At 40.7% G+C, this 24,496-nt stretch overlaps 1 protein-coding gene across 3 annotated transcripts in view; it reads left to right on the top strand.

The window, feature by feature from the left end:
• The first annotated feature begins 613 nt into the window (after window positions 1-613).
• The window catches only part of RFX3 (regulatory factor X3), a 703,712-nt gene continuing 679,829 nt past the window's right edge, over window positions 614-24,496 (top strand). For all 3 annotated transcript variants that reach the window (XM_029613424.1, XM_029613416.1, XM_029613406.1), the window contains exon 1: window positions 614-831. The gene's annotated coding sequence lies outside the window, so the exon portion shown is untranslated. The remainder of the gene's footprint in view (window positions 832-24,496) is intronic.

Below are 24,496 nucleotides of genomic sequence, written 5' to 3'. Positions count from 1 at the left end.
TGCTACTGTGTGGTCAGTGCGATTTGATTTTTCTGAGGGTTGGGGAACGACTACCCAGAACCCACCCTCCCTCCCCCAGGCGTGGTATTTGGGAGGGAGGGGGGGGGGGCGCTTGGGGATGCTGTTTCACCCCTCCCTTCAGGCTTGCGAGCCCACACTGTGAAGAATAAGGTTTCTGCTGGGGCTGACCTCCCCTTCCTCGGAGCTGGACAAATCTAACCACCTCAGAGGGGGAGTGGCACTGTGCTTTGTGCGCTGCCCGCACTAGGCTCACGCCGCCTCTCCTGTTCCCTGCATGCTGCTGTGGAGGGGAGGAGCTGGGGCAGGAAGCAGAGGGACGCCTGAGATTCCGGCACTGGTCAGTGCTGATCATGGTGGCGGCGCAGTGTGGCTTCGTGTAAGGTCATCCTTGCTGTGCAGGGCCAGCTGCCTCTTTCGCAGGCACAAGTAAAAAAAAATCTTCCCTTGGATTTTTTTTTGTTGTTGTTATGATTTTTTTTTTTTTTTCAAATGTTTTGCCCAAACCCAAGATGGGCTCCCCGGGCTCGGGCTCCCCTTCCCCTGTCCCTCCTCTTCCGGCGCGCAGGTTAGGTTTCGCCCGCTCCTCCTCCTCCCTCCGCTTTTGTGAGTTATAGCAACTGTTGCCTTGTGAATCAAGCGCCATAGCCACCGTAGTCCTGGCGACTGTTACCCATCAACAACAACTACTCCTCTCCTCTTCATCCTCCTCCTCCTCCTCCTCACCATCTCCATCACCCACCTCCTCCTCCTCCTCCACCACCACCATCACCACCACAACAACAAGAAACTACACAACCATCCACAGCCCAGGTGAATATTATTTCTCTAATCGTGGCTCGCTTTACTCTCTTCTTCCTCCTCCTCTTGTCAGACCGCCGGCTCTCCCCTCCCTTTCTCGGCTTCCTCTTCTCTGGCTCTAATCTTGTAATATTTCTTTTATTTAAAAAAAAAAAAAAAAAAATCAACCAAACCAAAGCCCAAACGTGTTGCTGATCTCCTTCCGTGGCTCTCTGCATGCTCCCATGCCCTCCCTCCTCCTCCCCTCCCCGCTTTGTATCTCCATCTTCGCCGGCTTTTCTCTCTGCCAGGCTTCTGGCTGAGTAGTGGGGTCGAGCTGGGGAGGGGTGGGGAGTGGATGGAGAGGCAGCGAGAGGAGGCTGGTTTATTCTTTCGCATCATCCTTTCCCGGGCATGGTAGAGATTTCCTTGCATCACGCTGGGGAGTAGAAATAAATAAAGGGAGGGAAAGAAAATTGGCATCCGGGCCATGGGAGGGAGGGGGATCCACTCTGGGGCCTTGCTATGGACTTTTTATTATTGTAGCTTAGACGTTTTGTGCACGCAGCTGCTTTTTTTTTTTTTTTTTTAATTAATTATGATTCTGGCCCTTCTTTTGTTGGGGAGGGGAAGTGATGATTTTATTTATTATAATGTTGTTCTCTGGTTTAGTTTCTGTCTTGTTCTAAGAACTGTGGTCTTTGTACTGATAAGAGCTGAGGGAGATTGGATAGTGCAGCTTTTGCCTCGCTGCCTACCACTGCTGGAAGAGATCCCCTTTCCCTCCTCCTCTTTATCGCAAGTGTCTTTTTTTTTTTTTTTTATGGAAAAAGGGCACTGGCCTTGTCTGAAAGCCAGATGCAGTGTTGTGTTGCTTCAGAATCAGATGCTAGTTGAGTTGACCTGAACTTGGAGCTATCATTGGGAGGGATATCATGTTTAAAACTTCTCATAACATGGGGATCGTCTTTGCATATTACAGACTGAGGCCGGAAAGGCAGAAGGAAACACTGGGATAGAATTTGTTTTTCAGTTGGATTCCAGCTATATAAGTATGTTGGAAGAAGCTTTTTGTTTTAATTTCTCTTTTTTTTTTTTTTTACCTCTAGGAACTGAAATTGTAGTCAATTTGTTCATAAAGAATGTATGAACCTTCTGAACTTGAAACGCCTGTACATTTCTTTTTCTTTGTGATATTTAAGATCCAGGGATTTAGATTCTGCTTAGCATATGTTCTTTCATGTAATAGTGTTTTATTTACTAGAAAGTGGGCTATTTTTTCTGCTGCCTTATCCCTCCATTAAAAAAAACAACCCTTAAGGTTGCTATTTTACATTTTGTACATTTTATTATTTCTTGGGTTTTGGTTGTAGCTGCTTATTCAGAAGAATGGTTCTTAACCAGATATATATTTTATGACCTTACATAACATTTTGTTGTATGGAATACAATTCAAGCTGGACTGGTTTTTTTTTTTTTTCTGTCTTGCTTTATTTTATAAATGTGTGAAATCCTGGATTAAATCCATTCCTCTCCCTCCTGACACTGTCAACAGAAAACATATTGATTTATCTGACAGAGCTGCTTCTGAAGAATGTGACAGTATTAATTATTCCAGTGATTGTCAAGTGTAGAACAAGTTAAATCATTAATGCTTTACTACTACTAATCTTGTTTTGTGAACTAAAATGACTGTTTTTTTTTCCAGTTTAACTGTTTAAACATTTTCACAAGTAGATTACACATCTAAATTGTTAGAAATTTATTTACACTTGTCTCACTCCTTAAAGCAGTTTACCTGTTTCCTTTTTGCCTAGATAAAGAACATTTGAGTGTACTAGTTGCCTTGCTCTGTATGTAGCATACACAAGTTTAAAACCACATCTTACTTTCTGAAGTTGCCTGCACTTTGGTACACCGTCCTCTACGCTGAGAGTGGATAAAGGGAGGTCTTAATATGTATGTGTTATAGGATGTTACCTACTGGTGAATTCCTTCTTATACAGTATATTTTAGTATATTGGAATAACTACTATAAACTGTATAAATTTAATTTGGGGCCTCGTCATCTGAATTCTGAGGGGTGTTTATAACTGTACCTGTCTCAAGATCTATGCAACAGCAAATCCTGATCTTTGCATGCATTGGATCTTTGCATGCATTGGATCTTTGCATGCATTGGCAAAGGACCAAATCTTGGCACAAGTGATAGCAAGACTTGAATCTCTATAACAGGTGATGCTGCGGTTTATTATCTATTTATTAATTAAGCTACAGAGAGTAGCTTTTTAATTTGTGCCTATTCCAAATACTAGTAGTAAAAATGGTTCTGCCTTACATCCACTGGCAAATATTGTAAATGTTTTCTTTTTCTGTGATGTTCATTTTTTCTTAGTGTTTTTATTTTTCTTATGATGTTGCTTTTGAAACTTTTTTGCCTTTTTTTTTTTTTTTAACACTGCGGCTTTTTTTTTGTCTGCTGTGAGGTTTTTATTTTTTTTTTTTTTGTACTTGCGAAGAGCCTTCCTTTCTTTCTCCATAGGGGCAGTGCCTGAAATCAGCAACAGGAGAAAGTACTAGCCAAAAGAGAGAAACTTTCTGGGCAAATTTGCATTTCCATCAGACATGACATTAAGATGCATGAGAACTCAGATTACCACCATGCAGCATTTGGTAGTATCTGAAAATATTCCCAAGAACAGCGGCATTAGCAGTTCATTCCTACATTCATGTTGGGAAGGTGGGCTCTGCATTATGCATTTTGATTCCCTCGATTATCACAACAGCAGTTGTTTGTGATGTGTGCCTCTCTTTTGACATTCTAGTGCTTTAAATTTCTCTGTTCACTTATGTATTTGGTTTTTTAATCAAAGAGTGTTTTTTTTATCTGTTGCCCTTTTTTGGAGGGTTTCTTTTGTGGGACATGTGCTGTGCTGGCTACTGGGCTGTCTTGTGTTGTAATGGAGGGTTCTGACAGCTTTCATGATACATTCGTCAGTAATGAAGTCACTGTGGAATCCACTCACCATGGCCTTTGTACCACTTGAAATTGTTGTCCTCTTTTATGATCTTTCGGATGGGAAGCATTCTGTGAGGAAGCATATAGTTTTCCCACCCAGAGAACAAAGCAACATGTTAGTTACATTATACTGGAAAATCATTTACAGACATAAATAAATGTTATTACTACTTCACATCTTATAAATAATAACCTTTCCAGTTACAAACAATCTGGACACTTTTTTTCTGCATTCTTTGGTTGTTTGTAACCTTTCCAGTTACAAACAATCTGGACACTTTTTTTCTGCATTCTTTGGTTGTTTTTCTATCATCTTCCATTATGACTTGATATATATTTTAACCCAGGATTCTTCTAGGAGCCTAGTTTTACAGAGTGCCCGATTTTATTTTGATACAGTACTAGGGTATTGATGTGCAGTCGTTTTCAGAATTATTCCTTATACTTTTCCATTTATGTATTTAGTCTGTAGGATGTCATTCTATACGTTTTGTCAGGAAATTGAAGACACAAAGGTTCACCAGCAATAGTTGGAATAGATAGATCTAAGCAGATGTATTATTTTAATGTCTTTAAGCTACAGAAAGTGTGCAGATTTATACAGTATACATGCAAAGAGTCAAAAAAAACTTTCAGCTTGACTGTGTGGATGGAGGGCCTTTGCAAGCTCTGAGTCATTAGTGGTTTGATAGTGCACCTAGGAAAAGAGCATCCTTTAGTTTATGAATAGAACTTGTTGGCGATAGATTATTACAGTATCCCCGGGAAGAAAATGCAATATTTCTGAATTGTTTTATGGCTGTACCCTTAAGAATGTTTGTCTGTTCTCCTGCAGGAGTATAGTATGCCAGGCCGTGCAGCACTACTGATGTTTTATTATTATTAGTTATTCTGACCTGTATACTTTACATTTTCTGTGCTCACAGGTGCACGCCGAGGCCCATGTTTCAGGAATCCCTGCCTAAGTAGATAGACCATGATTTTGAGTGCATCTAGCTTGTTAGAGACAGATGGCTGCTTTAAACAGGTGTCACTTTCCTTCCTGTGACATTGTGTTGGGACTTCCAGTGGCTCACAAAAGGGCTGTCTAAAGCAGGTGCCATCCTCTGTCTTTGTCATTAGTAAGATCTTTACTCCACACACTTAATTATTTTCCCAGGGAGCGGGAACATTTTAATAAGTAGGATGTTTGTATCAGGGTTATTTTAATCCTTTTTTCACAAAACATTAAGGACTGATTCAACTTTCAAAAAGCATTCCTCCCATTCTGTGTCTGTGGCAAATAGTGTTTGAAATTGGATTTTATTTTGATGGTGACTTTTTTCAAACAAAGAAAATGCTGCAAAATACTTATAGAAGCTGAAATATTCCTGTTATGAGATTTATAAATCTCTCTCTCTCTCTCTCTCTCTATTTGTCTAAGTGTAGCACTAATGCCACAAGTGAGCTACAAAACAAAGTGGCAAAGTGATAGGTAATAGGGTATGAATGCTAGGCAATCTCTAGGCCATGTGACTCATTGAGGCCCTCAATGTTGCATTTTTACATCCCCCAAAATAAAGAAAATCTTAGAGCTAAATGGATAAAATACGCATGCATCTCTCTGAGAGAAGTTGGATATCAAAGCAGGAAATATCAGTTTATTTGTTTAACAGTTATAAATAAATATGCTAAAGAGCACAGGTCTGAAAAGCAACAGGCTTTATACAGCAGTGTTTCTCAACCTTTTATATGCCAGGGGCCAGTAAGCTACCTTTCTTAAATTATGTGGACTGATGAGCTGGGAGGAGGGCTGCCCTGGAACAGAGGTTCCCAACCTGGGGTCCGCGAGACCATCCCAGGGGATCTTCCAGAAGGGATGCGAGAGAGTTTTTAGCTGGGAAGAAAATAAGTGGGCTGCTGCTACCTGTGACTAGTTGAGCTGCTGCCACAGGCCAGGAGAGTGAGATTGGGGCTGTTGCCCTGAAAACTTCACCCCACATTGCTATAAACCAGGAGGAGGCGGGACAGAGAGGGGCCATTTGCCCCCCCTTAGAAGTCTCAAACTGCACTGCTGCATTCTTTAGCAAAGGTGGGAAAAAAAGGGACTGATTGCAGTCCTTAAGAATCAAACCCCACTGCTGCACTTTGAGGATGTGGGGAAGAGAGGGGCGATGTGGCTCTCAGAACTTTTGTAAACTTGGCTGCACACTGAGGAAAGGAGAGGAAGGCTGGGTTATCACATTGGTGCTAAACATTTTTCACTAATGCCTCATGCTCTCCTACTGGCTTGATAGAGAGAGGGGAGGGAGAGCTATACCTGAAAACTGAGAGTGGCTCAAAGGAAGAAAAGAGGACATGGGACTGGGGTTGACAGTATGAGGGGAAAGATAGAGGAGAGAAGGAATGAGATAAGAAATGGAAGATAAAGAGGGAGACAGGAATCTATGATTGATCTGGTGAAGGGAAGTGAGCGTGGATGGCAGCCTACCAGGGGAGAGAAGGAGAGGACCCCAGGAATCATGCTGGACAGAGGTAGAGAGAAAGGGAGAGATAGAGGAAGAAGGTGACCACCTGGAATCGAGGAGGGAGGATGAGATAACAGCCAGTTGTAGATATGACATTAAACATAAGTTATTTATGGGACACAGACAAAGATGGGAGCTTTCATAAGCCAACTTTCCTTTGAGAAGCAGGCTATTGTTTTGCTTTTTCTAAAATTTTAAATTATTTAGTGATTATCATTTTCTGTATGTGTAAGAATCATAAAATAATAAAGTATAAAAGAAAAGCAGGGGGATAGTAGGTTTCGAAACTTTTTGTGTGTGTAATTGCTGTGCCTCACCATTGAGGATAAAGGAGTGTGTGTGCTGTGAACAGCATGCTTACTTTTACCTGCGGCCGGGGGGGGGAAGGAACAGCGCTAGGTTTACAGAGGGAAAATAAATGGAGAGATTTTAATTTTTAAATCTTCATGCATTCTTCCATGCATACACTTTGCACCTGCTTCAAAGCAGGTGAAAAGTACACAGGAACATATTCCCTTGCCATCCAGAGTTTTCAAAAGAAGACTCCGTGGGCAGTTTCCATTTGAAAATTAGATTGCAGGTACCGGTGCTGATTTTCTGCCAGGCTATACCAAGTTGCCAACCGGGAACTTTTTTGAACTCGCTTCCTTTTCCCCATTGCAGCTGGATTGGAAGGTAAAATGTCCTCAACCTTCAATTATGAGGGCAATTTTTAAATAGCTTTGGAAATTGCCCTCCCTATGTATTCAGTTTAGATCAATGGTTTATTCATTCTGGAGGGCATATCATTATTTCTTTTTTTATGGCATGCAAAAATTAGAGAATTGTGTGGTGGTCCATGAAATGTTTTGAAGCTGAAAAGGGGTTCGTGTTCCCAGCAAGGTTGGAACCCCTGCCCTAGTATATAAAACAGCAGGGGGTTGGGGAGGGGGAAATATACTCCTTCCCCCACCCTGTCTTTAATCTCATGGGTCAGCCCTGTAGCTTGGTCTGTCATTTTAAGAAGATAATTAGCCAGTTTAAAAAAAATTCTAAAAAAGTTGCTCTTTATTTAAAAAAAAACAACCCTCTCTCTCTCCTCCCCTTCCCTCTCCCAGCCAGCCAATATTATTTTCCTCAGAAAAAATACCCCGCCCCTCTCAGCCAGCCAGCATTTATTGAAATAAAAACAACTCCCTTCTCTTTCCCTCCTGCCCTGTCAGCCACCAGTTTGTCATAAAAAAAAAATAGACAAAGCCATCCCTCTTTTTTTTTCCTCCTACCCCATCAGTACCACCATCTCGCCTTAAAAAAAAGTCCTTCTCTTTCTCCCTCCCCCTGCCAGCCAGCACACTGCTACAATTAATACCCCTACCCCATGGGCATTTTTTTTCCAGTTGGGTCCGGTTCTGAGGCCCGATTTCTGACAGTGGAGCAGCTGTAGCCGAATGTTAATGAACTGGTGTGAGACTGAATCAGTACCTGCTCTGCTCTCAGGCTTCATGGTGGCCCCATCACCTCATAGCTTCTGTACAGGAGCTGGGGCTTGAGAGCAGAGCAGATGCTGACTCAATTTTAGGCCAGCTCATTAACATTCATTTGCAGCTGTCCCCCTTCCAGAGATGAGGCCCCTGGATTGGCCCCAACTGGAAAAATAGGTCTGTAGGGTGGGGGATAGGGGAGGGCTAGGAAAAGTCTCTCTGCTGGCTGTAGTGGGGTACAATGCAGCTGCAGGGCTTCTTACTTCCTTCTGCAAAAATCCCTTGCTCTATGGACCAGAAGAAATGCTTCAGGGGACCAGTGCCATAATAAATTGCCATGCTGGGTCAGACCCAAGGGTCCATCAAGCCCAGCATCCTGCCCCCAACAGAGACCAAACCAGGCCACAAGAACCTGGCAATTACCCAAACACTAAGAAGATCCCATGCTACTGATGCAATTAATAGCAGAGGCTATTCCCTAAGTAAAATTGATTAATAGCAGTCAATGGACTTCTCCTCCAAGAACTTATCTAAACCTTTTTTTAACCCAGCTACACTAACTGCACTAACCACATCCTCTGGCAACACATTCCAGAGCTTTATTGTGCTTTGAGTGAAAAATAATTTTTTCTCCAATTTATTTATTTATTAGTTTTTGTATACCGATATTCAACAAAAATCATCACATCGGTTCACATTTAACATGGAAATAATTAGCAAGTAGCACATTTAAGACTAACTTCATGGAGTGCCCCCTAGTCCTTCTGTTATCTGAAAGTGTAAATAACCGATTCACATCTACCCGTTCTAGACCTCTCATGATTTTAAACATCTCTATCATATCCCCCCTCAGTCGTCTCTTCTCCAAGCTGAACAGCCCTAACCTCTTTAGTCTTTCCTCATAGGGGAGCTGTTCCATTCCCCTTATCATTTTGGTTGTCCTTCTCTGTACCTTCTCCATCGCAATTATATCTTTTTTGAGATGCGGCGACCAGAACTGTACACAGTATTCAAGGTGCGGTCTCACCATGGAGTGATACAGAGGCATTATGACATTTTCCGTTTTATTAACCATTCCCTTCCTAATAATTCCTAACATTCTATTTGCTTTTTTGACTGCTGCAGCACACTGAGCCAATGAATTTAAAGTATTATCTACTATGATGCCTAGATCTTTTTCCTGGGTGGTAGTGTCGGTCCACGATTTGGTGGATGAGAAACACTGTCATACAGAACCAAATAATTCTTGGTTAAATTTTTGAAGTAATTCCTGTGATTACTAGAGGGCGGATTGTGAAAAAAAAAAAGTTTGAGATGTTTTGGGGCATCTGATAGCTAGAAGGAAAATAACATTGTCCCCCCTCCCCCCACAGATTTTATGCTGAAAAAATTCAGGGTTTAATCATCATTTTTAAACTGTTGGTTTTCTTTCTGCTTTTAAAGTGACCCTGTGGGGCTTTATCCCTTGGGCCCAGCATCCACAGTTTGGGAAACGGGAGCCATATTACCTGTAGTGTGCCGGGAAGCCCTGTATTCCTGTATTTTTGCAAGAAACAATGTGTGCATCTGCCCACCCAGTTGACTGAGATATCTGTGCCAAGATCAGCAGGACTTTGTTTGCTATTCTATGCCCTACCATGCAGCATGCTGAGCTTACCTTCAGACTCTGGTGCTAACAATAGAGACATATGCGTAATTTAATAATTAACTGCTCCACACTAAGTGTACCTGTTCCAATATGCTGTGTAAATAAAACCTCTGTGTGTTCAAGCAGCACACCATCTCCAAAGTCCACTTGTAATGATACCTATATAGGGCAGCCTTTACCAAACTCTTTGCACATAAGGCTCATTGTATGCTAAATGTCACCCTGTAATAAGATGGAGGGGATATTTGCTTATAGTCACATACAGTTAGCCTTACCATATCCACAATAATCTTATTTATTGGAGACCTGCCTTGCATGTCGTCTGTATTGTATGGCTTATATAAGCCATTAACAGAAGTATGCTATTGAATTACAATTTTCTTTTTTTTTTGTCAGTTTTTTAAAAGTTTTCTTTAAAAGTAGATTGTATTTTTGAATTCTGTTACATCAATCCTTTTGTTTACCAGTGATGATATTGAGGACACACATTACCTCTCACTCTCAGCTTAAGCCCCCTGACATAGTGTTCTACGCTCTTTCATCAACTCACAAGTCAACTGTGGGGGTTTTTTTTTGTTTGTTTTTTTGCACAGCTGAAGGGAGGAAACATGATGGAGAATAGAGAGCACCCTATGGCTGTTTGAGTAGGTTTCTGTGTTGATTAGATATAATGGATGGCCCATGTGAAGTCACTGGCAAGCAGAATGGCCTTCTCCATGTCAAAATGAAGAACAAAATGTAATAGAAAATCTTTAGGAAGCTGACAGATTGGTTATTGTGCTGCTGTTTTTGTGTCCACTACCTGTCCAGGTCCTTCTGGGTTTGTTTTTTTTTCCCTCCATTTTCACATCCTCGCTGGTTTTCGACATTATGAGAAAAGAAATTGTTTACTTTTGAATTGATAGTGAACTATTTAGTATTGATTGAACTTCTCTTATATTATTCACAAATAGTTTTGCATATTTTTTTAATATTAAAAAAAAAAGGTTTGTGAGCCATGTTTATTACATTTGTGGCTTGTTTTATACCTTTTGCTGAAATATATGATACTCCTCACTTTATTGATATATTCCACCTGTGTATTGCACTTATAATTGTTGCACTTACAGTTTATCATCCTACGTTTTCTACCTTTACCAAAATTCATTCTTCTTGTGCAAATCATTCAGTGATGTAAGAACCACACCATAAGGATCTGTGGTGTTGCACACACGTAAAACCACATTTAACCTCCACAAGTCTTCACGTAAAATATCGGTGTAGTACAAAACTCCTGCCAGAAGAAAGCATGCCAGTGGAGTGGTTGCAGAGCAACCCAGAGAACTGGAAAGCAGTTGCTGCATCTTTGTTGGCCAATACCGGTTCAGTCCTCAGTGATAGTGGTGCTGCTAAAGTGGTATACATATTTTAGAACTGCGTTACTGTATGCAACTGTTCTTTGAAATGTAGCCAAAGTCCTTTACTTCCCCATAAGGCTATAGAAAACTCCCTGGAGAGGGGGGGAGAAGCAGATTGCAGCTAGAATTCTGTCTGGAGCTATACGGCTTGCTACTTTTAATATGCTTATAAGAAATATGTCATTTTAGCACTAACTCTGAGTACTGAATTTGCCCAGTACTGCCTTCTGCAATTCACTCCCTGTTCTATTAGAACAGCTCCCTGAAGTCTACATGTTTGGGGGGAGTTGGTTTAAGAAAGCTTACTGCTGGATTGCAGTATCTACTCAATGTGCCAGAAAAAGAGAGAAAGAAATACAGCATCTGTTGGATATATTTAAAAGATCAAAAAATATGTAGAACTGATACATGCTGAAACTTGGAAAATGGGTATTCCATTTAAAAGTGATTCCTGTAATTATTGTAAAGTGACTTGAAGCTGCCTGATGTCTGCATGCAGTTAGAGCTGCCTCAGACTCCAGTCTTCAGTCCAATACTGTTTCAACATTTTTATAAGCGATATTGCAGAAGAACTATTGGGAAACGTTTGCCATTTTGCGTTAGGACTCCAAAATCTGGGACTGGCTAGACACCATGGAAGGCGTGGAAAACATGAGGAGGGATCTGGTGAAGCTTGAGGGGTGCTCTAGAGTCTGATTCAATGCTAAAAAATGCAGAGTCATGCATTTGGATTGCAAAAACCCAAGGGACCAATACAATGTAGGGGGTGAAGTTGTGTGCACAAAACAAGAGTGGATCTGGGGGTGATCATATGTGGCCAATCAGATAGATGAGGCGACAGAAGGATGCTTTGGTGCATAAGGAGAATTCTCTGGTGAGATCTGATTTTGAGTACTGTGTACATTTCTGTTGACCTCATCTTCAAAAGGATATAAGTCTCATAGTCCAGAAGGCAGCAACTAAAATGCTCAGCGGTCTTCATCATAAATCATATGGAACAGTCTTAAATATGCATACCCTGGAAGAAAGGAGGGAAAGGGGAGATAAGATAGAGACATTTAAATACCTCCAAGGAATAAATGCACAGCAAACGGCTTTTAATGGAAAGCAGGCTCTAGAACTAGGGGTCATGGAAAGGGAATAGACTAAGGAAATATTTCTCTTATAGAAAGGGTGATGGACTCACAAAATAGCCTTTCTGTGGAGGTGGTGGAGACAAGGACAGTATTTGAATTCAAGAAACATAGGACAAGTACAGAGGATCTCAGAGGAAGAGACTATAAAGCTGAGTTGGGGGTGTTGACAGGCAGACTGGATGGGCTGTGTGGTCATTATTTGCTGTAATGTGCTATGAGCCCTGTTGCTCTCAGGTCTCCTGGCTTAAAACATTGTCCTTTCAAAATATGTTCCACAAAGAAATATCTCATGTAATAGACACATCTCAAAATTCTTTGCAATAACAAGATAGTTTCCTGTGATCAATAATGGGAAAAAGTTCAGGGTAAAGAATTTGGTTTTGAACTGAGTAAATGGCTAGGGAGCGAGGACTTGTTCTACATTTATTTAAATATTTACTTCAGCATGACCTTAGAACCCTAGATCAGGGCACTTTCCAATAAATCAAATAGGTATAAATCCCATTCCTAAAGAGCTTGCCATCTAATTGGGATCCTGAGGCAACGGGAAATAAGCTGAAGATCACAAGAAGCGTTGGTGGGAAAGGCTGGATTTGACTTCGGGTTGCCAGCTCATTATTTTAACCAATCGGTTGCCCCCTCTGTCACCTGTAATAAAAATAACTAGTTGCTCGCTTGACTATTGCTATTAGAGTGCTGCTGTATTCATTTGTCCCCACTGTAAATTTTGAGGAGGAACTGTGTGGCAGGTAGGTTGGTTGGTTATTTCTCAGTGACTTGGCTGTGTGCAGTAGTGCCCATGAGCAGCACTTCCTTTAGAATTCATTTCATCATGGGCTGCAGTAATTCCAGCTGGGAGAATCTGGTACTGAGGCACTAGAGCTTGGTACTTCCTGCAGTCCTGCATCACCCCTTATTAGCAGAAGATGTGGTGTTTTACAAGCCACGCAACTGATGGTACCTTTTGTCATGCACGTTGCTTTTCTCTCCACCAGCTCAATAGGCAATGTCCAGCACTGACTGACAGGCCTAAGCATTCCTGATTTCAAAAGGCATCCGATAAAAGCCCAGGATTTAATGAAGCATAACGGGCTCATAATGATTATTTGGGAAATGCTAAAGAAGAGCAATGAAAAATGCTGTTGTATTTCTTATCTGGATGCCTTCACATGCCCAAAAATGAGCCGTAGTTTGTTTTGGCACCTTCACATGCCCTTCTAAAAGATATTGATTAATAAAAACTTCTAGTACATAATTTTCCCTTATAAAATCCTCCAATGATAGTTTATTATAAGTGTGTGTGTGCTGTTCTGTGGACTTATCTATGTACACACATTTTTTTACATTTGCTACTTAGAAGACTTAACCTTGCATAGATTTTTTTTCTCCTCAGGGTCTTGTCATGGAAATGTTTTATGCATCTTATCCACTTAAAATAGTGTACCACAGAAAAGCATCAGAAATCCTGTTTTCTCATACAATGCGGGCGTTTGGTTGTTAATTGAGCAGCCCTGGGGTGGGTGATTTATTTCCTTGGTGCACAGATTCCTGAGCATGTTCTGTAATACCAAAACGAACCAAATTCTCCACAATCAAGCCCAAAGATTTCTTATTTAGAAAACGCCGCCTCACAATTCTCTGCTAAACTCAACTGGGCAACCGTGTACTGTACAAAGTGCCTGAGTGCTGGTGTTTGGAAGACCACAAAATTGTTCCAAAGTGATGTTCCTTAAGAGACTAGATTTTGTTGACAGGTTGCTTTTGCCTACATCGCCTAGTTTACACCCCAAGCTCCTTTTGTACCTGTTCTGCAAAAGCCGGGGGATGTTGGACCAGCATCAGAGCCTGTGTTGCCTGTTCACGTCAGTAAAGAGTATGCAAAGCGTTGCCATGCAGATGACTGTGCCAAAGGCAGGTGCTATATTTTTGGCACCACCTAGATCACGGCTTCATTTGTGCCGTTTTTAAGAGCTAAATGTGTTCTCAGAGTTTGCTGAAACCTGTACTTAAGACCACCTGTTTGCAAGGGCACTTGACTAGGGCATCCTCCTTTCTTCAGGCTCAATTAAACTGGTATTTTTTGCTGCTGCTTATGATGAAAGAGCACCTGCTTACAAAGGGCCTGATGTCCAGAAGGCTCTTTCCCATTTTATGTCTATAGGGGAAAAGGTTTAATATATCAGCCCCATCCTCTACTGTTTGTTCTTAACTTCGATGCAGTTAGGTTAGCTACTGTGGTAAGGTCAGGCCAAGGCCTGCTTTAGATTGATGAAATAGTTTTGGTTCAAACTGAAGAATTCCAAGGAAGGATTTGACCTTAATATATGTTTAGAATAGGTAAACTAAACATACCATCCATTGACATTTGGGCCCACCCACATCCCAGCAAGCTGTCTGGCTCTTACCTGAATACTGTGATGTCAGTTGTTTCTCTTAGTCCTGTGCGATGTACAGAACACAATGCAATTAGTTAGATAATGTGCCATTACAGACAAGGTTCATGAGTAGAATGTGTTTTTGGAAAGACTGGGAAATATTATTTATCTAAGGGGACCGTTTTAACATAATTAGCTTTTCTTCTCTGTTTTTCATGTTTAATAACTGCCTACCTCTGTGCTGTTTAAAAAGACTGTGCTGATATTTTTACTTTCATCATAACATCTCTGTCTGTTATTCCTCTAGAAAAGCTGTTGTTTGCTCTTGCTGGCTCAAGCTCATTTCATGTGCTTGCTGCCATAGCTGACACCTGCTCTGCCTCTATCACGTGTATTACTCCAAATGAGCAAAGGAGGAAAGGCTGAACAGTCTTTCTTGGTTAATAGCTTACAAATGGGCGTGTGGAAGAAAATCTTCTGTTCCTATACTGCCACCCCCACCCCGACTAGCATGCATGTCTTCATTGGGGTAGAAAGCATAGATCTTTTTTTAGGTTTCATTTGTGAAAGTTCACGTAGAATTTGGTGAAAGGCAGTGAATGGATTGTGACAGCAATTGCAACTGAATGTCTCCATTTACCTGGCAGCGGTAGTGCAAGCTTTCCCCCTCATTGCCCTGCTCTGGAGGGGACCGATCGCCTTCTAGGGGCACGAGAGCAGTCCAGGCTCCACAGGGACAAATTCTTGGCAGAGACTTCCGGCTCTGCTGCTAATTTGTGATTGTGGGTTTGGCGCTTCCTCACACCTGGTTGTTGGGAAGCGGGGCTGAGGCCCCCTCAGCTCTGTTCACCTGCACTGTTGAACAGCTTTACAATGGCGCTGACTTTCAGGTATGCTAGCCTGACCCGATTTGCGCCGGCAACTGGGAAAATGTGTAGGCTCCTATTGTGTTCTGGTTTGAGCGCGTCCAGCTTTTGCTGTGAACTTAATTAGATGGTACCTCGGCTGGCGAGAAGCACAGGTGTGCCTAATTAAGCAGAGAGTGGAAGCCAGAATGGATCTAATTGCTGCTCAATAAGTCCTTTTTATTATTTTTTCCCCTTGCACAGCCACCCAGAAGAGAGAGGTTGTGTGTCGGTGCCAGTCCACTGAACCATCCATTCCCCTACGTGTTTCATTTCATTTTGCTTTCAGACTTCAGAAATTGAAATAGCTTCTACTCTGCTCCATATTGAAAGCATACGTGTGTGTGTATATATACACTGAGTGTACACAAGGCTTTTTGTTTCCTTATGAATTAATTTAAAGTGTGGGTATGTGTATGTGAGTATATACATACATACATACATACCACGTACAACGCGTTAAATTAATTTGTTTGGAGATAAAAAGCCTTGTGTGTGCTCATTGTCCTCAGGGCTGCTACTTGGAGCTAAGCACAAAAGCAGTTATGGCGGCTGGGCTTTCCATAAATGATCTGAAAATAAAATATATATGTTTTAAAATCACACTTTTGTTACTCATATTAAGAAATGCCGTAGGCCAGAAGAGATTCGTGTTATCTGTATCACAAATGTAGAGAAATGGCTTTTTAATAACCAGGATAGCCTTAGAAGCTAATCTCTTTATTCAAAGGCAGATGTTTCGTTGTTGTTTGAATTTAATTAAACAATCAAGGCATGCACAAGTAACGAGATTAAACCTGTATAGTGGTGGCTAGTCAGGGTAGGCTGCCTACCCCCTGCTAATAATGCTCAATTCACAAATGTGAGAATACTTTTTTGTGTGTTAATTTTTTTTGCCCTCTTCTTTTTGGGAGGAAAAGACAGAGATTACCGTTAGGTTTTGCTTACCAGATTGACAGCAGTTACCACAAGTCCCTAGACAAACTTTTGACACTGAATTGACCTGCAGCCCTAGTCCTGTGGTGCTCCCATCCGTGGTGGTGCAACTGCAGCAATAAAGATAGCAAGGGCAGGCTAACTGCACATGTGCCAGCTGTAAAGATGGCAGCCACAGGACGTAAGGCACTAGGTTGGATCTCTCGCTCAGATTGTGCCGATCCAGAGCTGAGAGCAGATGCTTCTGAGCTTGCAGCAGCCTGCGGTGATAGTGTTACACTGGTGGGTGGCGGTTCCAATCCTGAGCATCCTCCTTGGTAGAGTTGTTTTGGAATATGTGAAAATAAGGGCGAAATCTGTGTAGTTGGCTTTTTGGCTGCCTCGGGGCCAGACTGGGCAGTATTGTCAGGAAATACCTTTTTTTTTCACCGAAGAAGGTGATTAATGCCTGGAATGCCCTCCCAAAGTAGGCAGTGGAGGCTAAAATAGTAAAAGACTTCAAGAAGGCACGAGAGAAACACAGAGAATCCAGAGTTGTCAAGAAGCGAAGAGACAGTGAAGTCTTAGCAGAAGCGCAGGTGCTCGCATAGGGTCCGTCTGGCAGGCTGTGATGAAAGAATTAATTAGTTGGCTCTCTTTGGTGGGTTACCCACTCCTCGTGTTGACTGGGGTGGTGGTGGGGGTGGGTGATATCTGGAAAGGCTCATGAGGAGCTCAGAGACTGGCTATTTGAGCAAACAGCAGCACTTGTGTTGGTGGCTATTTGGATTAATGTGTGACCCTTGTGTTTGGACATGGGAGGGGGCGAGATGAAAACTCTTTGGATAAGGAGTGATATTCTACAGGCAGTCATATTCTATGGCTGGCAGTTGGGATGTCAGCAGGAATAATTGGGCAGTCTGGATGGGGCAGTTATGCCTTTTCTGCCATCCTCTACTATGTTACTGTGCTGGACAACTTAAGTCCCCCCCCCTTCCCCCTTTGCTTCCCATGCTAGGTCTCCTAGCCATGAAGCAGTACCAGCACCACGATAGCACATAGCAGAGGAGTGCGAGCGTTACTGCACCCACCCAGCACAGCATGAAGTAATACTCTGTTGGATAGAAAAAGGGGATGGGATGTTGGGAATGAGAGATGGGTAGATGGAGAGTTGGCAAGGGCAGAGAGATGGATATTGTGAGACACTGAAAGGGGATGTTAGGTATTGATACATAATGTTTTAAAATGTTGTATATTATCTGTACAATTTATTTACAATATTTTAAGATGATATATGCAGTTAATCTTGCATTAAGAAAAAAATATTAAGTTTGGAATTTGTTGCCAGAGGATGTGGTAAATGCTGTTTAGTGTAACTGAGTTTTAAAAAGTTTTGTAAAAGTTCTGGAAGAAAAGTCCATAAACCATTATTAAGGTGGACTTTGGGGAAATCCACTGCTTATCCCTGGGATAGGGAGCATGGACTCTGTTGAATTTAGCAATCCTACCAGGTACTTGTGACAAGGATTGACCAATTTTGGAAACAGGATACTGGATATGTTCTTATGTTCTTATGATGGACCTTTTGGTCTGACCTAGTATGACAAGTCTTATATTCTTAAAGATAGAATTACATTTTTGCAACAGATTTGGGGGATGAGAATCTTCTGGAAAAAAATATGTGGGAGAAATGCTGCAGGGCGGCATGCTGTAAATAGTGAATAAAAAAAAAGATATAGCAGAATTAGAAAAGATACAGAGAAGGGTGACCAAAATGATAAAGGGGATGGAATGATTCCCCTATGACAGGGGTGGTAAACGCCGGTCCTCAAGAGCCACACACAGCCAGGCTTTCAGGATATTCACAATGAATATGCATGAGAGAGATTTGCATACAATGGAAGCAGTGCATGCCAGTCTCTCATGCATATTCATTGTGGATATCCTAAAAGCCAGGGCCTGTTTGTAGCTTTTGAGGACCAGAGTTGGCCACCCCCTGCCCTATGAGGAAAGGCTAAAGAGGTTAGAGCTCTTCAGTTTGGAAAAGAGAAGACTGAGGGAAGATAAAATAGAGGTCTATAAAATCATGGCTAGAATGGAACAGATAAACATAAATCAGTTGTTTTATGCTTTCAAAAAGTACAAAGACTAGGGGACATGCTAGGAAGTTACTAGATGATACATTTAAGACAAATAGGAGAAAATTGAATGTTAGCATGGCTTTACACTTGGTAGCTCCGTCTTCTGCATTTGCTTGGCTAAAATGTACTAATACTCATTTTAGAAGTAACTTTCCAAAAATGCTTGCCCGGTACACTGGTAAGTTTTTGCGCCTATGTCCATTTGCATGTAGGTTTACCTAGAGGGAGCGGAGGTGTTCCTGCTAGAAGAAGGCTTTGAACTTGCACTTACATTATTCCATTTTCAAAAGTAGCTATGTGCGGGTAAATTTGGTGGGATACATTTGAAAGTTTATAGATGCGCATTTGATGGCTTTGGAAATTGGTGTAACTTACACTCATTTTTGCTTCCTAATTTAGAAGAGCTGTTAAAAAAAAAAAAAAAAAAAAAAAAAAAAAAAAATCCCCTTAGAAGATGATGTTTATAGACAAGTCTGGGTTTGTTTTTATTGAGAGAAGAGCATAAAATACATAGTTTATTATTATTATTTTTAACAATTATGCCTCCTGCCTGGAAGACTACAGGAAGCACATCAGTAAAGTCTATAATTTTGTCATGCTAAATCTTGAAAAAAAATAAGATTTCAAAGTTTGTAGTTCTCCATCTTTACCAAGAATCCTGCAGGTTTTTTTCCCCCTCAATTGGCTACTGGAAGGTAGACAGAGATGACTGTCAAATCAACTTGGTACACTGAAAAGTGCCAGAAATATACCCTTGATAACAAGAATCATGGTTTCCATGGAAATGAGAACAGTAGTGCTTTTCATTGGTCCATGTAAAAAAGAATTCAAATTGTTTCAACTTAGGAAGCAACCTAAATTTAAAAAATAAGGATTCTGTGTTCACATGCTTGATGGCTCTTTTATGTTACAAAGCTATTTGCATACCAATTTATTAGTCAGAACATAAAATCAGTTGAGTAAGGGTTGGCTGACGATGAGCTTTGTATTCCTAAACTTTGGTGGTATAGATATTGCTTTTTTTGGGGGGGGGGGGGGGGGGAGGTAATTTTCAAAATCCCACAAAGCTTGAAGGCATGGGACCAAAAGTACTGCAAGACTTTGCACCTGTTATTTGTGTGGATCAAGTCCGCTGGGAAAAAGTATGCGTGGAAGATTGGAAAATCCAATCTCCATATGTGCGTGCACTCCCCTCAACCTCCCCTGCGCCTTCCCTGGGAGCATCCTGCTTCCCTGCCAGTAAAAGTACAGCACCCATACTTTTCTCTCAGGAAGGCTGAGTAATTTTCAAAAACTCACTTTATGCAGGTAAACACGCATTTACCAAGTAAAACCTTTCGAAAATTACCCTCTTTAGTTATATTGGACAATTTGCTGTACACTACCAGACTAAAAGAGTGAATTTTTTTTTCAAACATTCACTTCTTAGAATTAACCTTCATTTTCCTTTTATAAAGAGTATTTTGAGGTTTATATACATTTCCAGTTTTTTTGATAGAGTGAGGCGATGGTTTTGGCAATGGAATAAGTTATGAAGTGTAGATGGAAAGACTGTAGAGACTTAGGACCTAATTAATGCAAGTTTTTCTTGCATTAATTGCTGAATGGGAGTAGCTCCTTGTTTTTAACCAGGCTTTCATTATCTTACAGAATGTTACATGCAGTCTGTGAGTTTAAATGCACTGAACAAAGAAGCTGTATTGCCTGGCAGAATTTGTCAATTTGAACTTTGACACTTAGATATTATGGGCTCAATTCACCCATGCTAGTTTTGGCCTCCTTTTTGCAGAACCGTGGCAAATAAATGGTGGCTATGCATTCCAAATGTTTTTTTTCTTTTTCCAAATTGTAACAGATATATGGTCATCTGCTCTACATAGCCCCCTAGTAAACGCTTTAAATGGGTTGAAATTAAGCAAAACCTGAATGTGCTCCATCCATTCTTTTGAAGCAGCCTATATACTGTTTAATGCTCACACTTCTATGCCTTTTATTTGTCTACTGGAGGCCTCTACTCTAGCTCAAATGGTTAATAACTTATGGGCCTTCTTTTTTGCTGTGCTACATGGAAATCCAGTATCTCTTGTATGGAAGGATATGTTTTATTTTTTTCATATATTCCAAGATATATATGGCATCTGATACAGTCCATTTAAATGTATTCTTTTTTTGGAAAACAAGTTTTTGCAAAGGAATACATTTAAATGGACTGTGTAGATCAGTGATTAAATATGACTCAAAAAATGTGAGATAAATAAAGTAATACTCCACTCTGGGTATTATGATGGTCTATGAATACAATTCAGTATTTAGTTTGTGGTGAATACATACTGTTGTGAAATGATTTAAGCTTGGTTTATTAGATGCCAAGTATCTTTGGATATATATATATTATTTGCATTTGAATCAGGATTTCTCAAATATTTGTTGGTGACTAAATATTTTTTCATATTCCATTCATATGGAATATGAACAATGTGTTGGAACAGAGCTTAGCCAGGATCTGGTTTGAGTTCTTTCTTGCCTCTTTCAAAGAAGACTGTACCATGTTCTATGCCTGATTATGGAACTCCTCTTTTTAAACATAGAAACACGATGGCAGAAAAAGACCACATGGCCCATCTAGTTTGCCCATTTATGAAATTTATGTAGGCCTTAGAATTCCCATCAGTCCTTCAGAGATCCCCTGTATTTATCCCATTCTTTCTTGAATTCATGTACCATTTTTGTCTCCACCACCTCCACTGGGAGGCCATTCCATACACCCATCTCTTTATCTGTATAACACTGTTGACCATGTGCTTCTGCCTCACAATCTAGATCCCGCTACTGAAACTTGTGGCCTGTTGAATCCTCCATCATGGCTCCCAGCATCTGGCTTCTGTTGTATATCCCACTCTATCTGGGTGTACTACTACTGGGTTTTATAGGCCTGACTTCCTGAACTTCCAGTGGTGCTGACTGATGATGTCAGCTCTGTTCCTGTATACATTGAAGCCTAATCCACTCACTGTGTTCCTGAGCAACAAGTCTTGCTTCCTGCTCCTGAGTCTCTTTGCTGTTCTGACTCTGCCTACTCCTTGTGACCTGGCCTTGTTCCTGACCTCATACCACTTGCTGCCTGCCCTAATGTTTGATTGTCTCTCGACTGTGCCTGAATGCTGTGTGCCTTGACCTCCGACTGTCGCCAATGTATGAATGCTGCCTGTCCCAACCTCAGTCTCAGATCCTACCCATCAGCTACTACCTGTGAGGGCCTACCTGTCAGAGGTTGTCTTGTGACCCAAATGTTCATTGTGGCTCTAGGCCCCCCATCCAAGTATGTGACAGCCATGTCATACTGTAAAGAAATATTTTGTAAGATTACTCGAATCTACACTCTTTTACTCTCCATCCCATGACCCCTTGTTCTAGAGCCTCCTTTCCATTGAAAGAAGCTAGCCACTTGTGCATGGAAACCTTTGAGATATTTAAATATCTTGATCATATCTTGCCTTTCCTCTAGAGTATACATGTTTAAATCTTTAAGTCAAAGAAATAGATCCAAGAAATATACAGCCCATTTCAAACCAAAACTTCAAACAAAAATTATAATAATCTCAGAAAAATGAACCCTTGGTATAATGAAGAATTGAAAAACAAAACACCTCAGAAAACTTGAAAAACTCTAGCGAAAAACCCTTCAGATGAATCTCTAAGAAGATACAAATCATACCTATCACATTACAAAACACTAACGAATACACCCAAAAAAGACTAATATGTAAAATAAATACACGGAGTTGTTTACAACTCAAGACTACTGTTTGAAACAGTTAAGAGTCTAATAAACTGCACTCCAAACTACGAACAATAATGTCACAAGAACTTCTTGTAATGACTACGCAACAGCTTTAACCAAAAAATACAGAGGTTGAAACGACAACAGCAAATAACCTATACCTACCCTTATAATGCACCGGATCATGTTAATGTACATGATAATTGGTCATCATTTGACACAGTCTCGAAGCTGGAGATAAGCAAAATCATAACTAAACTAAAACCAGCCTTTCATTGATTTGACATTGATTTGCCTCCTCGCTGAAATAAGTAAACCAAACCATAATCCCCACAATCACAGCACTAGTCAACCTCACCCTTGCTGAAGGACATGTGCCCTGTGGTCTAAAACAGACAGTAATAAACCAATCTTAAAAAATAAAGCAGGAAGATCCAATGATTGGGATAACTACCGACCAATCTCCAACTTAACCTTCATCGCAGAAATTCTTGAAAAAGCAGTTCTTACCCAATTAGAATCTGATCTAGAAGACAATAATACCCTGTGTCCTAATCAATTTGGATTTTGAAAAAATCACTCAATGGAAACTCTTCTACAATCCCTAATTGATCCTATATTTCAGGGTTTTGACTCTAATGAATCATACTGCCTGGTGCTGATTGATCTCACAGTAGCCTTCGATACTATTGACCATGACCTACTTTGCCGACAGCTGAGAAACTGCCATGCTGGGTCAGACCAAGGGCCCATCAAGCCCAGCATCCTGTTTCCAACAGTGGCCAATCCAGGCTACAAGTACCTGGAAAGTACCCAAAAACTAAGTAGATCCCATGCTACTGATGCCTGTAATAGCAGTGTCTATTCTCTAAAACAACTTGATTAATAGCAGTTAATGGACTTCTTCTCCAAGAACTTATCCAAACCTTTTTTAAACCCAGCTACACTAACTGCACTAACCACATCCTCTGGCAACATCCATGGACACATTTCAGTGTTCAACAGGTGTTCCGCAAAGATCAGCATTATCTGCAACTCTGTTTAATATATTCATGCTGCCCTTATGCAAATTACTAACAGACCTGGAATAAGCTTCTTTCTGTATGCTGACGATCTGCAATTCTATATACCACTAAAAATAATTTGATAAAACAGCATCGCTTATCTCTGAATATATGGTCACAATAAAGGAAAAGCTTGCACAAATGAAACTATCGTTGAACCCCAATAAAACTGAATTAATCTGGCTGAGCCGAAAACCACCAAAAGCTATTCCATCAGGAGTAATAATTGACCCTGAGCTAAACATGAAACAACACATCTCACAGAAAATAAAAGGATACACAAAACTAATGATACTGAGAAGACTAAAACCTCTACTAACGCTAAACAATTTTTGCACAGTTCTATAGGCAATGATATTCACAAGCACAGATTATTGTAACTCCCTGCTATTAGGACTACCTCAGTCTACGATTCGGCCTCTGCAAATATTGCAAAATTCCGCTGCTAGAATTTTGACTAGCAAAAAAAAAGTGACCACATTACAGGAACACTTGCTGAACTTCACTGGCTTCCAATTGAATAAAGAATACAATATAAGGCACTATGTATAATCCATAAACTAATCCACGATGAAAAAGCAGGCTGGCTTAACACTGCACTTTGCGTACATGTCCCACAAAGAAACCTGAGATCTGCGAATAAGGCTCTACTAACTGTCCCCTCTGTCAAATCAGCATGTCTCATGCAAGTAAGGGAAAGAGCACTGTCACTGGCTGGTCCCGTACTATGGAACACCATGCCACTCGAAATAAGGCTGCAGAGAGATTTGAAAATATTCAAAACTAATCTGAAAACCTGGCTTTTTAAACAAGCTTTTTATAAAGAGAAGGAGAAAAACAGTTGATAGATAGGGACGCACCAAGCTAGAAGTTATTTTTAACCTACAAAAGCATATTAATGTTAAAATCAAACCGCCTAATATGTTCCTAACAAACAGGCTTAACTTACACACTTAGTTTATTATTTTAAATTGTTACCGTACTATGATGGCACATGATTAATTTGTAATCTATACCACCCATATTTTTCATTATCGTGCCCTTCTGTAAACCGTTGTGATGGTTATCTAACTTAACGACGGGATAGAAAAGTTTTTAAATAAATAAAAATACTGATCTCGGAAATTGCCAATTAATCCCATCAACTCAGGTGAGGGATCTAGGTGTTCAAATTGATGAAAATTTTAACAATGAAAACCCACATTAGCAAGCTCATAAAATCTGGTTTCTACAAGTTAAGAATCCTGAGCAGATTGAAACCTCTACTAAACACAGCAGATTTCAGAACGGTATTACAATCTGTAATATTCTCTAAACTTGATTACTGTAATTCCCTACTTCTGTGACTCC

Source organism: Rhinatrema bivittatum, chromosome 1 (assembly GCF_901001135.1).
Source record: "Rhinatrema bivittatum chromosome 1, aRhiBiv1.1, whole genome shotgun sequence".
Lineage (NCBI taxonomy): Eukaryota > Metazoa > Chordata > Amphibia > Gymnophiona > Rhinatrematidae > Rhinatrema > Rhinatrema bivittatum.
Note: the sequence above shows the minus strand (reverse complement) of the source record. Positions and strands in the feature narration are given on the sequence as shown.